Source organism: Canis aureus, chromosome 1, assembly GCF_053574225.1.
Source record: "Canis aureus isolate CA01 chromosome 1, VMU_Caureus_v.1.0, whole genome shotgun sequence".
Taxonomy (NCBI): domain Eukaryota; kingdom Metazoa; phylum Chordata; class Mammalia; order Carnivora; family Canidae; genus Canis; species Canis aureus.
Genome location: NC_135611.1, coordinates 93233743 through 93247817, shown reverse-complemented (window position 1 = coordinate 93247817; position 14075 = coordinate 93233743). Strand labels below are relative to the sequence as shown.

The window sequence follows — 14075 nt, the reverse complement described above, 5'->3', positions numbered from 1 at the left end:
TTGACTAGTAAGTTGTTTGGATGTTCCTTACTTAGCACCTGCAAGGCAGTGGTTCTCAACCTTGGCTGACCTTGGAATTGCCTGAAAAGCTTTATAAAGGACCCATATGTGAGTCCCACCCTGAGTCTGTGATGTAAATGGTCTGGGGTGCAGCTTCTTGGGCAATTCTAATGTGAAGCTAGGGGTGAGAACCAGCGCTCTAAAGGCTTCCATGTTCTGACATTGAACTCTAAGTAAGTGAAAGGCTACTCTGTCATTTCAGTTAAGGTGTGGGGAGGCAGTGTTTTGTAGTGAGTACATCTTCATTATCTCCAATGTCCTGACAATGATTAGGGTAATTTCGTGTTCCCTTGGAATAAAATTCAGAGACAAGAAATAAGAAGATTAAATAGAGTGACTCTGGTAGTGGCAGAGGCTTTCAATTGAGTGTCCATTTCATATTCTGAGTACTCTTTCTTTACAATCTATTAATTGTCAGTTAAAGGTTGGGATGAGGCTGTGCTGAGCAATATATGTCATTGCCACATCCTTGTCTCCCCGAGTTAAAAGTGGAACTGACAAATCTGTCACATTGTTCCCATTTTTAAAGGTAATGTAGAGTGTTCTGTCTTTCGAATACAATGCAGCCTTTCTGCTTTTAATATAAAATGATCTTCAAAACATTTTTTTGCTACCAGGGATATTTCTGAAGAGTTGGTAAATTACCAAAATATTGAATTTTCCCTTTTATCATATCTGCCTGATGTGATTAAATAAATAAAATTAACATTAATATCCTCTTTGTCTCTTGAGGCTGAAACACCACCAGTGAAACATCTGGTAAAGATCAGAGAGAGTGTAGCTTCCAAGTCCAATCCCATGAGGCATCAGTCTGTCAAATAGTTAATGCAAGCTCAATGATTTAAAAAAAAATCGCAAGATTTTTTTCCCCATGATTTTACGTAAGAAAGAGATACTGGCATATTTATCTGTGTATATACATGTTCAACATACTGTAGACATATATATGTCACCATAAATTATAAACCTCTTAGTATAGGTAAATGCAAAACTGCAGAAATTCTATCAGATGGGGCATCGACCACAGCCAATAAGGCGTCTGTCAAATCAAATTTCACATCCCAAAACACAGTTTAGAAGCCTTCCATTTGGTAGTGGTTTAATTTTACTTCCCTTTCGAAGGCATTTAATCCATTTTACCTGGAGAGCTGGCCTTTTGCGAACTTTGTCCTGAAAATAAATTTGTAGCAGATTTGGGGAAACGTTTCAAAGCAAATCGTGGTTTCTGTTTCTTTGCCCTGCGATTCTAGGATTAATGAAAAGCAATGGATAATGAGAGGAATCCTAAGAGGTTAAGTATTTGGAGGCTTTATCCTCATTCATTAACTACATGATGGTTAATGTTCCTTTTAGTTCATATTTGTTTTGTGGTCTTTCTCTAATTTCATGCTCTTAAATAAGTTTTTAAAATTAGGAAGAATCATGTAAATCTCTGTATGAATGATCTGATAAGGGGAATTTGTTTCAAACCTTTTGAGGTTTGCTCACATACAGATTTTAAGGTGTGTTTTTCTTCTTTTATTCAGACCGCACCAGGATAGAACTAGTTTGGCAATTTATTAGAAACGTCTTTTGTGACCTTTGGAATATTTCTTGATTACCTTTGGTTGTGTTGACATCCAGAATCTGAGTATGTGGAGTGAAAAACCAAACACATTTATTTTTCCAAAAAAAGAGGTAGTCTGATTCTCTTTGATCTTTCAGAAGTGTTTTCCTCAAGTTCTGGGTAGAATGATGTGGAAAAGAGATGTTTATTTTTCTTTCTGTGCAGATTTATTAGTTTTTGCTCCAATTACCGAGTCGAGGCTTCTAGACAATCAATAAGACAATGAATGTTACAACCTTAGGCAGCGGATGTGTGGCTGGCAAGTAAAGGACCTGGGTGGGTAGCTGGGTTTCCCATCTGCTCAGATGATGGGCAGCCTCATCCAGCAGGGACATCGGTTGGTTTAATAGGTGTCATCACTCATATAGGAGGGTGGTGTGGATAGAAATTTGGTGAGAAAACGGAATGAGACCTGTGTGTTCTTACTTTACAGCACAGTGTTTCATTTTATTTTCTTGGGCCAGAGATACTGGACTTGAATAGGGAGAATGACTAATCCTTTTGAGGAAGAATTTTGAAGAATTAAAAAAAACCCAGTTAATTGGCAACATTTTTGAGAAATAGATGACCTGGCTCTGGGCAGGCAAAGGCAATGTGTGTGAGTCATTATACCATGCTCCAAACTTGGAGTGATGGTATAATTAATTTATTATTTAAATAGGTACACTTTTGAGACTTTTGAAAGGGGTCCTGTGTTGCTGGAAGATCAGTGTTTACCAGGCTGCTCATGGGAAGACCAAGATATATAGTTTGTCTTCCCCAAATAGTGTATGCACTGATGTGTCCAATCAATGAATGCATGTTCATTCATTTATTTGGTCACTTAGTACAAGCCATGTGCCATGCCATGTCCTGGAAGCTGAGGATTAAGGAAATAAATGAGACATTTCCTTGAGGACCTTACAGTCTTCTAGAGGTGATGTGTAAATAGTTATTTACACAATCGTGAAACAAGGGCTTCAAAAGAAATCTCTGCAGATTATTTTCATGTGAAAACAAGGGAAGAAGCTTCCAACTATGTGTAGAGTCTAGGCAGGCTTCTTGTAGGAGGTGACTGCATCTTGAAAGAAGACAGCAATTCTTGCAGAGTAAAGGAAGAAGGCCATTCAAATGGAGGACCACAATGTGTGCTGACACAGTTGTGTGGAAGAGCCCAAGGAAAGAAATAATTCCCAAGTAATTTGTTGGTCTAACACTAGTTAGTAGGAGAGGCAAGGGAGACTGGAAATCTACTTTGGGCGGATAACAAAGGATCTTTACTGTCAAATAGGGATGATGTTTTTGAAACTTAGAAAGGATCACACACTTAGCTAATACAAGTACAAGTCCAGTTAATATAAAAACAGAATTTTAGGAGGCAGCGTCACTGAGGGAGCAAGTACTATGCTTTCGTGCTTGTGAAATGAAACTATGCCTTCCCCCAAACCATCTCATTGTCTCTTCAAGTTTATAGTTTAATACTTCATCAGAATGTATCTCTTGGCCGCTACCACATGAAACACAAAGTTTTCTCAGGCCAAGTGATCAGCCAGGAAAACATGTTGTAAGTGGAGACAAGCATGAAAGCATTTTCTGTGGTGAACTTTAAAGAAAATTCTCAATCTGCAAGAGACTAGAGACCAATACTATTTGATCATTTGTGTAGAATGATTAAGATGTGGACAGAGGCTGCATACATTATCCTGAGTGTGAGTAGCCTTCCATTAATTAAATATTTCCTTTCTATAATCTGCAAAGAGAGTAGAGTGCTGTTAAACAGAGCTCTGGACGAGTATTCATTATGCTGAGCCTGTCAGCCCTTTCAAGACATTCCCCTCACTGCTAAGATTGACTTTGGAATTGTATTCTGCTCAGACTGAGTTAATGCAGAACAGAAGTTTGAGATGGTCAGAGGAGTACAAATTAAATCAGTTGTCATCAAAATGGCGTCCATTCTCAGTGGTGGTGGCTGGAACACTGTAGGGCTGCAGGCCTCTCTTGAGTGGGGAAGGCAGTGGAAAGAGAGGCTCATCTTTTGTTACTTGAGCTTCCTGCTCTAGTAGCACTCACCTCACCTGGGGACTGAGCCTCCCAAGGTTGGGCCATTTGCTTGTGTGACCAGATAGCACAGTGGAGTCAGGTGCCTGGAGGGTTCAAGATGGGACATCTAATTGGTCTTGCTCTCAAAACTTATGAGGCAGTGTCTCAGGCTTCTCTCTCCAGAATAATTTCTTTTCTATGTTTTAGAATGTTTATTTGGAAGCACTTTAATTTTTAAGTTGGGGCATCCCCATCCTCTGATGCGAAATGCAGCTACTTCTAAATTCTTTCTTGTGTCTTCTTCCTTTCTCCTGTTCTCAGTCATAGTTTCTAGAGTGAAAAGATCAAATGGTGCTTTGTTAACCAAGAGAATGGACTTGGGGATGGGAGACCAGTTTTAATGAAGGAAAAATGGGGATTCCTACTTGAAACAAACTTGGAAGGAAATTTGTCCTCCATTGAATTTGTGGTGACTCTACTGTTTTCTCTTCTTCCCTCAGAATTTCCACATTGCCTCAATGCCCCTCGCTTTTCTGCTTATTTTTCTCTCCACCTTTTCAAGTCTTGCTTTGGGGAAAGAACTTCAGCAAAAATAAAATTCATATGTATAAATGGTGAATGCCTAAGAAAAGACTCAGTGAGCTGGCCATCCCAGGGGTAGCTAGATTTTTACTAGGAAGGAAGCAGTAAACCATTCCCTTAAAGGAAAGCTCAGTCAGGGAAATGGGAGAGGGAAGAGACGATAGATAACTATGTTACCAACTCCAAGCTACTAGATTACTTTGATCCATGCTGTAGCCTCAGAGCAATGTGATTTATGGAGTTTGAGTTTCATGATCTGTTCCTTCTACTACAAACTCAGAAAACATGATTCCCCTTTGAGGCCTGCCTACAGCCCTGAGCTCAATGATTAGGTGAACAGATAGTAGACTTCAAATAGGTATACCTACATACTTATCTATTATCTGTGTGTGTGTGTGTGTGTGTGCATGTGTGTGTGTGTGTGTTTGGATATATCTATGTCCGTATACTTGGAGTTAGGTGATGGATACATGGAGGTTCATTGTTCTGCTGTTACTACTTATATGATGATTTAAAATTTCCCATAATAAAAAGCTAAGAATAAATGAAATATTTTTTGAGTTAACTTATAGGAAACAGAAGGGTGTTTGTTTTCTCTAACATCTCAGAAAATGGTGTCAACCATTTTTGGTGCCATGGATAATCTGTGTTCCTCTGATCTGAAAACAAATTAATTTTTTTCATTAATCTTTTAGGGCTCTGAAATCATTCTGCTTGGGAATGAGATGAGAGATAGCTCTTAGGCAATAGCATGACATTTGAAAAGGCAAATGCTAACAAGGAAGCGTGATTATAATATATTAAGATAACCTAACTTCTGTAACAGTCTCAGATCTCAGTGGCTTGGTATCATAAAGGTTTCTTTCTTACTTATGTTCTAATACAGCTTGTGATCATACAGCAACTCAGGATCCTTCAATCTAATGGCTCTGCAGTCTGAGTCCAGGGTGAGAGACAGGATGTTGAGGATTGTGCAGAAAGTTTTAGAAGCCTGGGTCTGAGAGTGACACATTTAACTTTTGCCTGCATCCTGTTGGCCGGAACTCAGTCACATGACCACAGCTAAATGCAAGGGAGGCTGGGAAGTGTGGTCTTTCTATGTGGCGTAAGAAGAAATTGAACACGTATTATGCATCTGCTACAGGGGACCAGAATTGCCCCTCCTGCTCACCCCTGACTTATCTTAGCTCTCCATATCCCCTTGAAAAGAAGATGTATTTCAGTTCTGATCTTTGAGCTTTCCATGAGTTGGCAACCTTGTGTCATCAAAGTGGTTTTGTTAAAGACCATTTCTTTCTTATCAGCGCTGGCTCCTGTAATTTGCTTTTCAACTTAGTAAATCTTTCTCAGCCCAACCATTTTTTTATTTACTCTCCAAGGATTCCATCACCATACAGTCACCACTGCTGGGAAAACTCTTGTTATCTCGAGTGAATTACTCAGTTTTTTCCACCTTGGCCAAATTATATGTTTTTGGTGCATAATTCCCTACTGCTCATCATCTTCCTAAGTCATGAGGATGTGTGATGTCTTCATGTCCCACAGGCACTCACCCTTGAGGGGGATCTGCTCATTATCAAGGGCAAGGTCATAAATGAATCACCAAGCGATCCACCATTGTGAACAGAAATTTGGTGTGAAGGGCTATTTTACTAAGACCCTGAAACACAATATTCCCCATCTGTTCATAAAGCAGCTTATTTGATACACACAGTGTGGTCATAAATGCTCTTTTATTCTCTGAATGCTTGCTTTTGGTCATGAACTGGCACCCACTCAAGGAAAAAATGACAATGTGCCTCTCTGGATACTTTTGGGCCATTTCCATAAATATATTCAAACAAAATGAAATTGCCTGGCTCTTTATAATACATCCTTTGGTGTGTTTAAGCTTGCAGAATTACCCCCAAGGATGACCAATTGTAAACATCATGCAATACCACAGCCCAGGTTCAAGGCCTGTCTCAGGGTTCTGCCGACCTTCACCCTTCCTAGAAACGTTTCAAGTGTTTTAGGAAAATTAAGCTAGGCAAACAAGCTTATCAGGAGCGACAATAAAAAAAAAAAAATCATTGATTCTAATTAGGAGCCGTCCCCTACACAGAAACAAAGCTGCTTTTGTGTAGTGGAAAGTCTACCTGTTCTCTGAAACACATGGAGTGCTTTCCAGTGGCTTTAGATAATCAGGCTGGCCAAGTTTCAGGGCCCTGACCTTTTGGCACATCTCAAGTGATTGAGCAGCACTTGTCGAAACTTGTTGAAGGTGCTGGTGGGAGGTGTGCTGGGATACGAGTTGTTACAAAGCTGTGACCGGGAGATGGGCACTGGTTTTCTCTGAAAGCCCCAAACTGCATCACAGACTTAGCTGGGGAGTATTCAGGTTCTTGGGGTGAGGATGGAGTTTTTTTTGTCATGATCTCTAGTTGTCCACCATCCCTGCACGTTTAGCCACCATTCTTGAAGATTCTGGCAGCTTGTGCTGTCTGGGTCAGCTTGAGCCACTCCACCGTGGGCTCCAGCAAGGCTAGCTTTCAATTGTAACCCTGGTGTTAATACCATGTCCAGGGAATGGCGCCTTTATGATGGCACCAGTCTGGGAGGAGGCTGTATAATCTGAGAGAATCACGGAGAAATCACTCTAATTGCTTACTCTATTGAGGTAGTAAATCAAAATCAACAGCTGTGTCACTGTCGCTTTTCTTGAACTCAGAATTTCAGGAAAAAATGAATTTCACTAGACCACAGGGTCAGGAAGATAGATCTTAGTAAATCAATGGGCATTTAGTTTAAAATTAAGAGTCCATATTGACCATTTGCAGTGTCAGTGATTTATTTTCAGGGAGGAGTTTCATAAAAGGCATTTTTAGTTGCCTGATTGCGCTTTTCCTCCAAAGATTGGCTTGCTAATTACCATCAGCAAGTATTAGGGGATGACAAAAAAAAAAAAAAAAAAAAAAAAGGCCATTGTGTTCTGCAGGAAGGATGCTGCCAATTGTCTTGACAGGTTCCTGCTGCACTTGTCAAACAGCTGTGCCTGGGAATGAAATTTTGAAGTTGGATTCTCACTTAGCCAAGATTAGAACAGGCTTAATTGAAGGTGTCTGCGATGGGGGGGGGGGGGCAGTAGAAAATTCTTTAAATATGGAGTTTATGCATTTCTAAAAAACCTTACACTGACCATCTCTAAAACACCTGATTTTGTTTTGCCCCTTATTTTTTACTCAGGTAGGTATTATATAAATTCTATGACATTGGATAAATAAAGGAAAATTATGTTCATGTGGAAAAAATAATGTTTTTATAATTGTTTCACTTAAAGATCTTTAAGTATTTAAGTATTTAGTTTATATTTACATTTTAATGCAGGGTCATTCATCTGCTTCTATGTGCATATTCTGTGCAGTCTCTAAAAGTGATCTTCAGGTATCAAACAGAAAGAAAGGTCTCTGATGACTTTCTTTCAGTCATTCAACTACCTATGAGCAACTGTTTCATGCCAGTCACTTGTATAGGCCCTGGGGACACTCCCCATCCTCTTGGGGCTTATACTCTAGAGGGGGAGATAGTAAGTAATACGGGTATCTGGGGGGGAGAAGATTTCAGGCAGAGAGAACAGCAAGTACAAAGGTCCCGAGGCAGAAATGTTAGCCTGACACATTCTAGAAACATCAAGGAGTCCAGGGTAACTGGAGTGGAGGTAACAAGTTGGAGACAGGAGGTAAGGGAAAAAAATGGGGACTGAATTGTTAGGGTCTTGTAAGGTTGATGAGAGGATGGTTTTGAGTAGAAGAGGGACACAATCTGATTTATGTTTTAATATAGTTGTTGGGTGCTGTGTGGGGAGCATGTGAAGTGGAATGAGAACTAGAAGCAGAGGGACCAGACTTGCGTGAGTAGGGTCACTGTAGTAGCCCTCTCTCTGGTCTTCCTGCTTATGTCCAGTGGTGGAGATTGGCATTCTGGCTATCTAAAAACAGCTGGACCTGACAGGATTTCCCAATAGATTGGAAATGGAGTGGGGGAGACAGAAGGGTGAGAGGTGACCCCACGGTTTGGCTGGCATATCTAGAAGGATGTGAATTTCCTTTAATGGGGTTTGAGGTGAGTTGGGGAGGTCTGGGGAGGAAGCAGAGAGTTTGGTTTCAGAGTTGTTAATTTTAAGAGACCTGTAATGAGTCCCAAATGGAGAGTATGGAGATGAGAGACGGGTACAATTTTGGAGCCACCTGTGTACCAGTAGCATTTACGTTATGAGATAGGCTGACCAGATTTAAAGTGATATGAGAAGTAGAGTCATGAAAAAAATTGCTGTTTGTATTTCTGGGTTCCATGAGGGGTGGATAAAAGGGAAGGTGAACTCTTCTCTACCAAATACCTTGTAGCTCTATTACCCTGCTTTGTTATGTTGCCCTGACTGCCTCCCATGTACCTATAAGAATTTTGAGGGGCCACTGAAGAGAAAAAGACAGGGTTGAAGTGTTTGTTTCAAGAGGGCCTGCCATTGGCACACCTGCATCCATGCCTCCAGACCAGAAGACAGGCAGATGGGAAACAAGGTTACATTCCCAACAGTAAGTAGGCTTCTGCCATCATGGTTTTATCCTTTTGAATCAAGGGGATGTTTGTGACAGGATATGTATATTTTAGTTCATATAGAACTCAGACACTCTGAGATATGGTATTAAGTCAGTTCTGCCGCTGGGGTGACATTGAGGTGACAAGGAGTCCAGGAGCAGTCTGAATGACTCTTGATCAGTGTGTGTTGAGTGAGAACCCAAGGTTCTATCTTTTAATAAATTAATTTCTCAGTGATTCTGGTGGTATCTCGTGCTCTGGGATGCATCTCCTCAGTTGCTTGGCTCACTTCTACTTCGAGAGCCTGCTTTATGAATGTCTCTGTGTCGATAAGGAGGAGTATGAAATCACTACTGGCTGAAGGCTCTCAGGGTTCTCAAGCTCACACCCTAAATGTGTAAGTTGTGTGAAAGGCTCAGGGACTGTGTTCTCGACTGTTGAAGCCCAGTGAGTCTGAAAATAATTTCAATTTTAAGATCACACATTTATATTTCTTCTTATTATAGACGCAGCCTAATGAAATACCTTTTGTGTACCATGTGTTGGGCTTATTTACTGTGAATTATGATAGCTGGGGAACAAAACCTTACATTTTAGGTTTTGGAAAATTTTATGACGTTCATGTCGATGGCAATAAAACTTCACTGGCTCCAGTGGGATGCCTCTTTTGTTTTACTGAAGTGTTATGTCACGTCTACATCCAGAGAAGGGATAGGACCTTTTTATTCTCTTTACATTTAATTTGTTCTCTTGTTACCTCCCATCTCCCCTCCATGTTTCTGGAACTTACTCATTTCCTTTGTTTTTTCTTTCTATGCAAAGCTATTGAGGGTAACTGCAAAGAGCAAATGGAGCTTGTTAACAGTGCCTAAAAGCTGTGTGTGTATGTGTGTGTTTCCATCCAGTGACTATGAAAGAAAGCATGTTCAGTGCTTTAATACTTAAGTCTGTATTTTATGGAGTTTATATCTGTTAGAGGGGCTATCTTACATCCTCTAGCAGGGAGGTGTACTGTCCTACTAGTTAGGGCAGAGCTTCACAACCTCACACTATTGTCATTCGGGTACAGGTAATCCTTCAGGGTTGAGGGGCTGTCTTGGGCATTGCAAGATGTTTAGCTGCATACCTGGCCTCTACCCACTAGATGCCAGTAGCACCCCCTCCACTCCTAATGGTGACAAAAAATGTCTCCAGGCATTTGCTCTGTATCGCCTGGGAGGGCAAAATTGTCCCTGGTTGAGTTTAGGGAAACCTGAATTTACCAGCTTTATTTATGCAGAGACAGGGCAGTTATTTTGAGATTGCAGCCAGGGCCTAAAACACAAACATTTGGCTTAAAAAAAAACTCCGAACAAAACAAAAAACCCCATGTCCGTTGGCTTTGCCATGTGAGAGCTTATAAGAGCCTCTTCCTCTTCCCTGCCCTCATCAAGGACCCTGGACATGACCTGGGAAACTTCTGATGGCTAATTGATGAAGAAGCAATCCTCTATGTGTACAAAATTACAGTAGGAAGGGCCAAAAATGTTTCCAAGAACCTAGTTGATACTAGGATTTCCTTTGCTTGTGGAAATTGTGATACAAATGGAGGATTTGTTCCCGGCCCTAAAAGAATGTTTGTATCTAGAATTTATCCTCTTCTAATGGGAAAGCATCTAAAGTAGATAGAATGTGACCTTCTAAGCCAGAAATTTAGCCTTAGATGAGAATAATCCCGGTCAATGTTTAACTTCTCACCCGTTCAGTACTCTTAATAAAACCATAGTTTGCTGAAAATATATATAAATTTAGAGGTCCAAATTTGCAGTTCACTGTGTCTGCCCTTGGATACTCTGCTTCTTGACATTAGAATTGAAACTCATTTCACTCTTCTATTTAGAATAAGTCATAGAAAGGGCACACTTTCAGTACCCAGGATGGCATGAAATAGAATTACCCATCAACAGAAAAGGAAGTTCTCATCCAAAAATGACCCAACTTTAATAAGAAAAGCCAAAAGGAGCTTGAGATTTGTAGATCTGTGTCAAGCCAGCAGTGCTTATATGATTAAGCTTTTTATTGAAATCAGCTAATTAGAAGCAGTTTTCAAAACAAACAGCTTTCTGGCTCTTCATCAGTAAGACAGTAGGTATAATTATCGGTAGTTACAGTATTACCCTAGAAAAATATAAACACGAGACACCAATTGTTTAGCCAGCCTGTTCCACCCAGGAGACTTTTTGAGTCAGGACTTGGTTTGGAGATATTTTATACAGAAGGACTCGTGGCAATGATAATGAGACAATGGCAAATGAAAACAGCCTTATGTGGTTTATGCAGAATAAGAAAAAGCCCACTATGTTCATGACAGGATAAAATTAAGTAGGAACAGCTAGCTATATTTGATTATTTACTTTTGGATCCCAAGAGAAAAAGAGTTTTCATTGTTTGAGACAGACTATAGGGAAGCTGAATTCTATCTGAGAAGATTGTGTCATCCATTTGCTAAGTCAGGTTTACAAGCATTGTCCCACGCATAATCTTACTGGATTCTCACAGTGATCCTCGGAGGTAGAAAAGGTGATTGTGGTTTTCATTTCCATTTTAAAATGAGGGAACAGATCACATGATCTTTAAGGTTCTATAGCCAGTTAGTACTGGATTGCGAACCAGGACCCAGGTCTGTTGGACACCTAGGCCAGAGCTTTTTTCTATTCCACGACAGCCTTCCATGAGGTAATTGTGAGTTATGTCTACTCCATTCCATCCCCAGCTATTTTCTAGGGCCCTGAATCCTAGTTCCATCTCATTAGGATGGCCCCAAATCCTAGTTCCAGCTCATTAGGACTGCCATATTGCACAACACCAGGGCCACCACTCATTTTGCCTGCCCTGTGGTCTTGTACAACTAGAGGTCCCTGGAGGAGCACCAGGCATGTGGGCCATGCAGAATTCCATCCATTGGGCAGTTTCTGTTTCTGTGAGTTAAAGCTGTGCAATGATACAGTGGGTGAGGAAAATAGCTCTCTATGCCTTCAAGTTTGACAAGAATCAGTGCCCTGCATTCCCCCACCCCCAACAATATTATACCATTTAAACATTATGTAACTCTGTGATTCTACTTGTGAAAATGGCCACTCAAATCCTGCTAAATTAGAAGAAAGAGACACCATTGATTTTATTCCTTTGGTTAAAATCAGCTAATTAGACACAGAATCATCTCATCTTACTTAAGATGATGTAATTTTGCCTTTCAAATGTGGCTATTCTGGAAAAAGCACATTTTTCACTTAATAAAAAATTACGTATCTTGGATTCATGTTATCAAGAGGTATTGGCAGTGAGCTTTTAAAAAATTACTTGTTTTTCCTAATTAGGTGTCTTTTACCCTATTTTCTTATAGACTTCCTTTAGAGTATACACACACACACACACACACACACACACACACACACAAATACACTGTCTCACATTTTCCAGAAGTTATTTGTCCTCATTTTGTGAGTGATCAACTTTTGAGGGACCAAAATGCAGGTAAGAGGGTAAGTTTGTGACTAGGAGAGTGTGGTCTAACAGGTCAGCCCTGGCAGGGAGTGAAGCCAGTTAAGATCGGAGGAAACTGTCTTGCCAGTGTAAACTTCATTTGCTTATACTACCTCACTTGTTCTGCTTTCTCTTGTAAGAAGTCTGATGTCTGTTACTAATGTCTAACAGAAAGGTGACTAAGAGTAAGAAGGCCATGATCTTTCCTTTTTATACCATTTCATACCTTTTCAAAACATTCTTTTATAGTACATGCCATTTTATTGTTACAAAATTCAATATGGAAGGCAGAATGGGCAGATCTCATTGTTTCTACCTTACTGGTGAGGAAACTGAGTCCCAGGGAAATTATGGGAGAGAATTGCCCAAGTTAATTAATTACACAACACAGTCTTCTATTATGCTCTAAATCTTACCATTTTCACCCAGGATAGTATTAGGAATTAGAGGGTGAAATCACATTTTAAGCAATTAAAATTCTTTATGGGGGGAGGTGAGATGAAATGCAAACATTTTAAAACATAAAGTCACATATTTCTGATTATACTTTATAATATGTAACTTAATGTGTCCTGCAAAACAGAAACCCATAGAAATTAGTTTGGGAAGGGGCATAGAGGGTCAGGCCTCTTCTCAGAGTAGGACTTTGTTATGGCTTGAATCCTGTCTCCCCCCACCCCCCCCCCCGCAAAAAAAAAAAAAAAGATATGCTTGTAGCATTATCCTCAGTACTCAGAGCATGACCTTGTTTGGGAATAGGACCTTTCTAGAGGTCATCAGGTTAAAAAGAGGTCATTAGGTTGGGCCCTAACTCAGTACAACTGGTGCCCTTGTAAAAAGGGGAGAGTTAGACCCAGAGGCAGACATGCACGAAAGGAAGAGGAAGTGAAGAAACAGACACAGAGAAGCCTGGGTGCAGTCAGAAGCAGAGCCAAGGAATGCCAGCAAGTCCCCAGGAGCCTTGAGAAAGTGCACCACCTGACCCTCCCTCTCCGCCCCCCCCCCCCCATCCTGATTTTGGACTTTTAGGCCCCAAGAGCTGTAAGACATTGAGTTTTTGTTACTTCAAGCCACCCAGTGTGTGGTACTTTTTACAACAGCCCTAGGAACTGATACAGACCTCCCTCCACCCCGTGCCCGCCTCCAACAAGTGCGCTACAGCTGGGGCTTTTCCTTCTTGGCGTCAGGACAACAGTGAGCCATGCTGCGGGATTTTGGACTTGATCTCGAGGTGCTGGGGAGCCTCTGGAACATGTTAAGAGGAGAAGGAACTGACCACATATGTGTTTTAAAATGTTCACTTTTGCTGCGGGGGCAAGACCATGAACCAGTAAGCAGGGTTTTATACTGAAGAGACAATGAGGGCACAGCCTAGGTGAGAAGGTGCCAAGTTCATCTTTCATTCCTGAGGTTTCTGGAATGTTCATCAGTCCAGCCTCAGCTATACATGTCTCTCACAGCCTGCAAGCCAGAGCAGGGTAGAGCAGATGTCTCCTGGGGACACATCCTGGTCTGTCATGCATCAGGGCTCCGAACACACTTGTACGGTGTATCTGAGCCCATCTCATGGGAGCTTTAGGATTATCACACTCTGCCCTGGACACAGGCATCCCTCCCTTTGAGCTCAGTGAGCACATTTGTGTCATGTCTCTCGGCAATATGTGAGAGCTAACTTGGAAAGACGAATGAGTAAGCTTCTAAGGAAATGGAA

At 40.9% G+C, this 14075-nt stretch overlaps 1 protein-coding gene across 40 annotated transcripts in view; it reads left to right on the top strand.

The window, feature by feature from the left end:
• Positions 1–14075, top strand: part of GLIS3 (GLIS family zinc finger 3) — a 548443-nt gene that overhangs the window by 260173 nt on the left and 274195 nt on the right. The gene's annotated exons all lie outside the window — the stretch shown is intronic.